At 35.4% G+C, this 6,146-nt stretch overlaps 1 protein-coding gene across 3 annotated transcripts in view; it reads right to left on the reverse strand.

Annotated features, from left to right (window-relative positions):
- elfn2b (extracellular leucine-rich repeat and fibronectin type III domain containing 2b) overlaps positions 1 to 572 on the reverse strand; it is a 168,094-nt gene extending 167,522 nt beyond the window's left edge. For all 3 annotated transcript variants that reach the window (XR_015480984.1, XM_087244769.1, XM_087244770.1), the window contains exon 1: positions 497 to 572. The gene's annotated coding sequence lies outside the window, so the exon portion shown is untranslated. The remainder of the gene's footprint in view (positions 1 to 496) is intronic.
- Positions 573 to 6,146: the final 5,574 nt, after the last annotated feature.

Raw genomic sequence — 6,146 nt, forward strand, 5'->3', positions numbered from 1 at the left:
TACCAAATCCTCTCCGCACATCTGTCAGCGGCGATCTAACGGTGCGCGCTAAGTGCATCTCCCGCAGTCGCCCTGCATGATTATTACATGCCCATAGATTAAGACCAGCTCCCAGTGAACTACAGCCTTGTAAGAAGATGTAGGAGCATTCATTTGGCACCATGCACAAGTAACACTCTCACATCAAATCTGCATTTTCAGCTTCAAAGATTGCTTTGAAACGCACATGCTTTGAGACGCATGGATTCTGTCAGAAAGCGCGCTGCGCCAGAGACGCGCAAATGCGTTATAGGGGCTTCTACATGATTTCCGGAGAGCGCGTGAGTCGCGGCGCGTGCAGGTGGCTTTTCATCTGAGCACTGCGCAGTCTGGGCAACCACGATGCATGATCTACGATACTGTGTGTAGAACAAGCTGGTCCATCTATCGCGCCAAGGCATCATTGATATTGACTACTGTAAACATTTAAGATATAATTACAGAAAAAGTTTCTTACCTCTGTCGGTGTCTTCTCGGAAAGATTCCGCGGTTTGTTTAGCTGCCTATCCGCTTTACTACACTGTGGGATCAGTGAGAGATACAGAGAGAGAGAGAGAGAGAGAGAGAGAGAGAGAGAGAGAGAGAGAGAGAGAGAGAGAGAGAGAGAGAGAGAGATGGGAGGGGGGAGTAAGAGAGAGAAGATCGGGGTAGACCTCTCTCTACATCTCCACACCACTCTGGGATGATGCCACTCCTGCGTGATCTCAACCGCAATGTGAAGCTACCCCGGTGTGTTACGAGCAGATGCCATCGCATTTAGTCAAAAGCATGTTTTTTTTCTCATTCATGCAGCTATTCATCAAATATAGCAAGGTATCCGCCTACTCACTTCATGTTAATGGACAGTTCTGTTCCGACTTTAAATACTGGCACCTAACAATAATTGCAGAGATGGTCGAGGCACAATTTAAGATTCTTCAGATTTCTTGACCAGTGAAAACATCTAAAGAATTACACTCTTGAAAAAAGAAAATACTTTTAACGAACAATTCTCATAAAGAACATTTTCCACCACAAATAATAGTTTGTATAATTAAAAGTTTAAGTGGTTGATTAATGTTAAATTATGTTTATTTAACCATCAATGGCAATAAAGAACAATAAATACATTTTCATTTCACTTTTTGAAAAAAAAAAACTTTCTTTTTACTATTAATGTTTTTTACAATAAGAAAAAAAATATTTCTTTAAAGAACTTATCATGAAAACACATAAAACGGAAAACTAATCTTAAGTTTAAGCTGAGCTTAACCATAACATTTTACAGTACACCCTTTCAATTTTGATCAGATGTCTCAGAAACATGTGTCTCTAAACACTGTGAACAGTTTATCCATTAACCATAATAACATAAAGGAAAGTTTTTTTTGGCACTTGTAAGAAAACCTTTGAAGCAACTTTAAATGGCACCTCTTCAAATAGATGGAAAATTACAAAAACTTCTTAAATTGGGGTTAAATCAACTATAAATCTTCTGAAACATGCTATTTTGGTTTGATGTTCAAAATTTAAGCTGTTAGAAATCTGACAAATATAAGCATACTTTACTGATACATCATCCAAGAAAAAGCATTGGTTTTACAGTTATAAGTACATATTCTGGTTAAAAATCCTCTTGATGAAATGTGAGATGTGCAACAGGTCTGCTAAGGGTGAAATTCCAAATTAATATGCTGATGAACATATTTTGATTACTGTATTTGTGTTAAGTTAAATGACAAAACATTAAATACATCGAAAGCTGTCAGACACATAATACACTGTTAAAATTTTTGATAATTTTACGGTTTATTTCCGGCAGCTGGGGTGCCAGAAAAAAACAAATAACACCATTAAATTACAGAAATTAACTGTAAAATAACAGAGGTTGAACAACAGAAATTTAACAGAAATTTAAATTTAAGGAAATTTCTGGAATTTAATGACCATTATTTTACCTTTTTCTGGCACCCCAGCTGCCGGAAATAAACAGTAAAATTACAGATTTTTAACTATAAAAAAGCTATAAACTATAATAAAGTCTATAATAAAAAAAACTATAATAAAAAAACTATAAACTATAAAAAAAAGTCTTGTTGGATTATTTTTAATTAACTGTTTACAGATGCTGCCAAAAATAAAAAAAAATTAAATGGAACTTTTGCAATACTATCAAACAAATTATATAATAAATATTTTGTGACAATACTTTACTATGTTACCTTAACTAATTAAAATTAGGGAACTACGTTTCAACTTATTTTTTAGTGTATAGATTATTTAATGGCCCTTTCAGTCAAACGAAATGTAAGTTGACTGTTTTGTGGAATAGTTTTTCTCTGTATGATGGCTGCTTTTAAACCACAGCTTCATAAAGCTTTATAACCTTTATGAGTTTTGGAGTGTGTATCAAAATAGGGCTTTGTTACACCACAATTGTTTTTAAACTTTTGAAACTTTTATGATTCTTCGCTTGAAGATGATGTGTAATACCATAAAGTCCACATGAATCACTCAGATCTCCGATCACTTTTATGAGTAAATGAAAAGATCAATACAGTAGTTAATAATAGTTATTAAACCTTTCTTTAGCAGAGCCCACCGTGTGTGTGTGTGTGTGTGTGTATATATATATATATATATATATATATATATATATATATATATATATATATATATATATATATATATATATATATTCATATAAAATTATGAAATAATGCTTATTATCGAGAATTTTTTTTATATATATGTACAGGATTTTGACCAGCAGGTGTCCCTAGCACGTGCTTGAACGCTATTTTGCGAAGCAATTGGTTCATTTGTTTCAAAGCTTTGAAAAATGTTTTTTCTCCCATCAACTGACCTAAACACAAGTGAGCAAATTGACCATACCAGAAAAGTTGTGTGAAGCAAACATATTCAATTACAAATCATAGTACATTTGTGGTACTTATTTGGTGTTGTGCAAAGAACTCCATAATAATAATTATTTATTTGTTGATAACATGTCCCTGTAAATATCATTAGCGTGATGAGGAACAAAAACTGTTGGCATCACACTGCTCCGTAGTGTTCATTTTACCCATAAACTGCAATACCTAAAAATGTAGGCACAAGCACATATTTCCAATGAGCCTGTGTTGCAATAAATAATGTATTTATTTATTTTTATTTTAGTGAGTGGCATTTTAATAATCATAATAACTTTTTCACCATAAAGAAACTTTTTATAATGAAATTGTAATGTTTAAAGATATAATTTAATTCAGGGCGGCGCGGTGGTTAGAACTGTAACCTCACAGGAATAAGGCCGTGGGTTCGAGCCTTCTAAGCAAAATAGTCCGTAGTGAATGAGTGTGAAGAAAGTGTATGGGTGTCTCCCAGAACTGGGTTGCGGCTGAAAGGGCATTCGCAAGATAAAACATATCCAGGATAAGTTGGTGGTTAATTCCACTGTGGCAACCCTACATCAATAAAGGGACTAAGCCGAAAATAAGATGAATGAAATTAAGGAATTATTTATTTTAATTATTCATTCAATTTCTTTTGTCTTAGTCTCTATTTCAGAGGTCGCCATAGTGGAATAAACCATCTAAATTTTAATTTATAAACAAAGAAATGCAGCAATTGTTAGCAATTGTTAATAAATAAAGAAAATGAACCAGTAAAGAACAGTTTTTTTTACAAACATGAGGATAAACAGACATTTGGGTGAAAAAAAACTCACTTTAAATGATTCAATTTGTCTTAAATCAGTTTAAGAAACATTCATTTGCTGGTGCCCATATGCACAACATAAGATCAATAAAATAAGAGACAGGGAGAGTTTGGATGCACTATGAAGTGATCCTTGAGAGTGCTGACTTGTAGAAACCCTCCAACATGAGAACATTTCAAGCTCAAAACAACACATTTGCTCACACTGTTGGCAGAGCTGTGACTGTCGGTTCTGTAAGCTGCCTTTTTCCTTCCAACTTGCTAAATCCAATGAAGAAATGCAAGCGTGTTTACTAAATAGCAACCCCAGCCTCCCCAACTCACGACTCAAGTGCTGCAGCTGTGTTCCCATGGCAACATGCCGCAGAACTGAGACAAGCAATGAGCCAAGGTAGAGAAAGAAAAACACCATAAAGCGTGTGACACTGCTTAAAAAAAGACAGATCTTTCTTCTCATCTCATGCTCCCATTCCATCCCACCATTACTGTCATTCTCTACTGTCATGTCCATCCGTCATCAGAGCAGCAGAGGAGCAGGTGCTTTTACAAGAGTGGGTCAAACTATGTGTAAAGCTGGCCAATAAAGTACAGAAAAACAACAATAATACAATACTGACAAATGAAGAAATTGTTTGTTTTAAAGCAAGGCACTCAAGGTGAATAGGGTGAAACAAACAAACAAACATATAAATAAATAGCTATCATTAAATTTTTTTATAACAAAAAAAAAATAATTTTGAAAAGTATCATTTACATTTTCTAAAATGTTACATTTAAAAGTACATTTAGGGCATTGTTTCATTAAATATGCACTAATTTGCATTTATTTCTAGCACTAAAATCTAAATAATGTTTTTTTTTCTTTTTTTGTGACATATGTGACCCTGGACCAGTGTTCCCGCTCAATTTGATTTTTTAAATATTCTTTGAAATATAACTTTTATATGCAACTTATTCAACAAAATATAACCGTGTACTCCTACTTCATTCAGTTAGTAGTGCATAGCACAAACTACGTGAAGGCAAGCTGTATCAAAATCTGACTCCCCAAAAAAATCCAACTCCACTTCGCATGCATGTGCAACACACAGTACCTGCAATCAATTGTAATGTAATGTAATGTGTATTTATATAGCGCATTTATCGTGTATGGCCATACACCCAAAGCACTTCACAATCATGAGGGAGGGGGGTCTCTCCACACCACCACCAGTGTGCAGCATCCACTTGGATGATGCGATGGCAGCCACAGGACAGGACACACACCAGCCATTGGGGGAGTGGAGAGACAAGCATGGAGCCAATTCGGTGGATGGGGATGATTGGGAGGCCATGATCGTAAGGGCTGATTGAGGAACTTTGGCCACGACTCCGGGGTTACACCCCTACTCTTTACGAGAAGTGCCATGGGATTTTTATTGACCACAGAGAGTCAGGACCTTGGTTTAACGTCTCATCCGAAAGACGGCGCCCACTGACAGTGTAGTGTCCCCTTCACTTTTTACTAGGGCATTAGGACTCTAATCTAAATCTAAGGACTCTAGGCATCTCACAGCAGTTTATCATGACACATTTATTGATCTTTTTTTTTTATAACTGACAGAAAGAACAAACATAGAAGCATTGTCCGATTGACAAGCAGCACCTAATTATGTTCCAAAAAATTTAAAGGTCAAATAGGACAAATTTATACTCCATTTTGAAAGTAAAACATACTCTAATTAGGTAGTGCAATCTACACAACAATAAGTGCAATGTGTGGGTCAGAAGGGGGCAGTGTTTCAATGTGATCCGGTTATGTTGTGGTTCTATGACTGCTGAAGTTGGTTGCTATATAGTTCAAAATTATGACAGTTGAAGTAACTAGGTTAATTTCCATTTAAATAAATTCAAATAAAATACAATATTTATCTAGTATTTTGGGCAAACATTGGGTTTTGGACAACTTTTGGGCAGTAAAAAGTCAGCAATATCTAGCAACACTGCCCTGGACCACAAAACTAATGTTATTTTTAATGTTGTTTTTTTTTTTTTATGTATTATTATTACTGGCATGGTGGCACAGCGGGTAGTGCTGTCGCCTCACAGCAAGAAGTGGTTTTAACCCCGGCTGGGTCAGTTGGCATTTCTGTGTGGAGTTTGCATGTTCTCCCTCTGTCCGTGTGGGTTTCTTCTTGGTGCATTAGATGTTATGAGAGACCAACATGGTGCGCTAAATGTCAACTTCAATATAAACGGCCCAGGGGGTAAATAAGGGAGTAAACAAATAAGCATCATTAGTATTATTTTTGCAATAGCCACAAATAGAATGTATTGGTCAAAATGATACATTTTACTTTTATGACAAAAATCATTACAAATTTAAGTAAAGATCATGTTCCATGAAGATATTTTGCCTGCTGTAAATG

The sequence above is a fragment of the Danio rerio genome, chromosome 3 (assembly GCF_052040795.2).
Source record: "Danio rerio strain M-AB ecotype USA chromosome 3, GRCz13ab, whole genome shotgun sequence".
NCBI classification, from domain to species: Eukaryota; Metazoa; Chordata; class Actinopteri; order Cypriniformes; family Danionidae; genus Danio; species Danio rerio.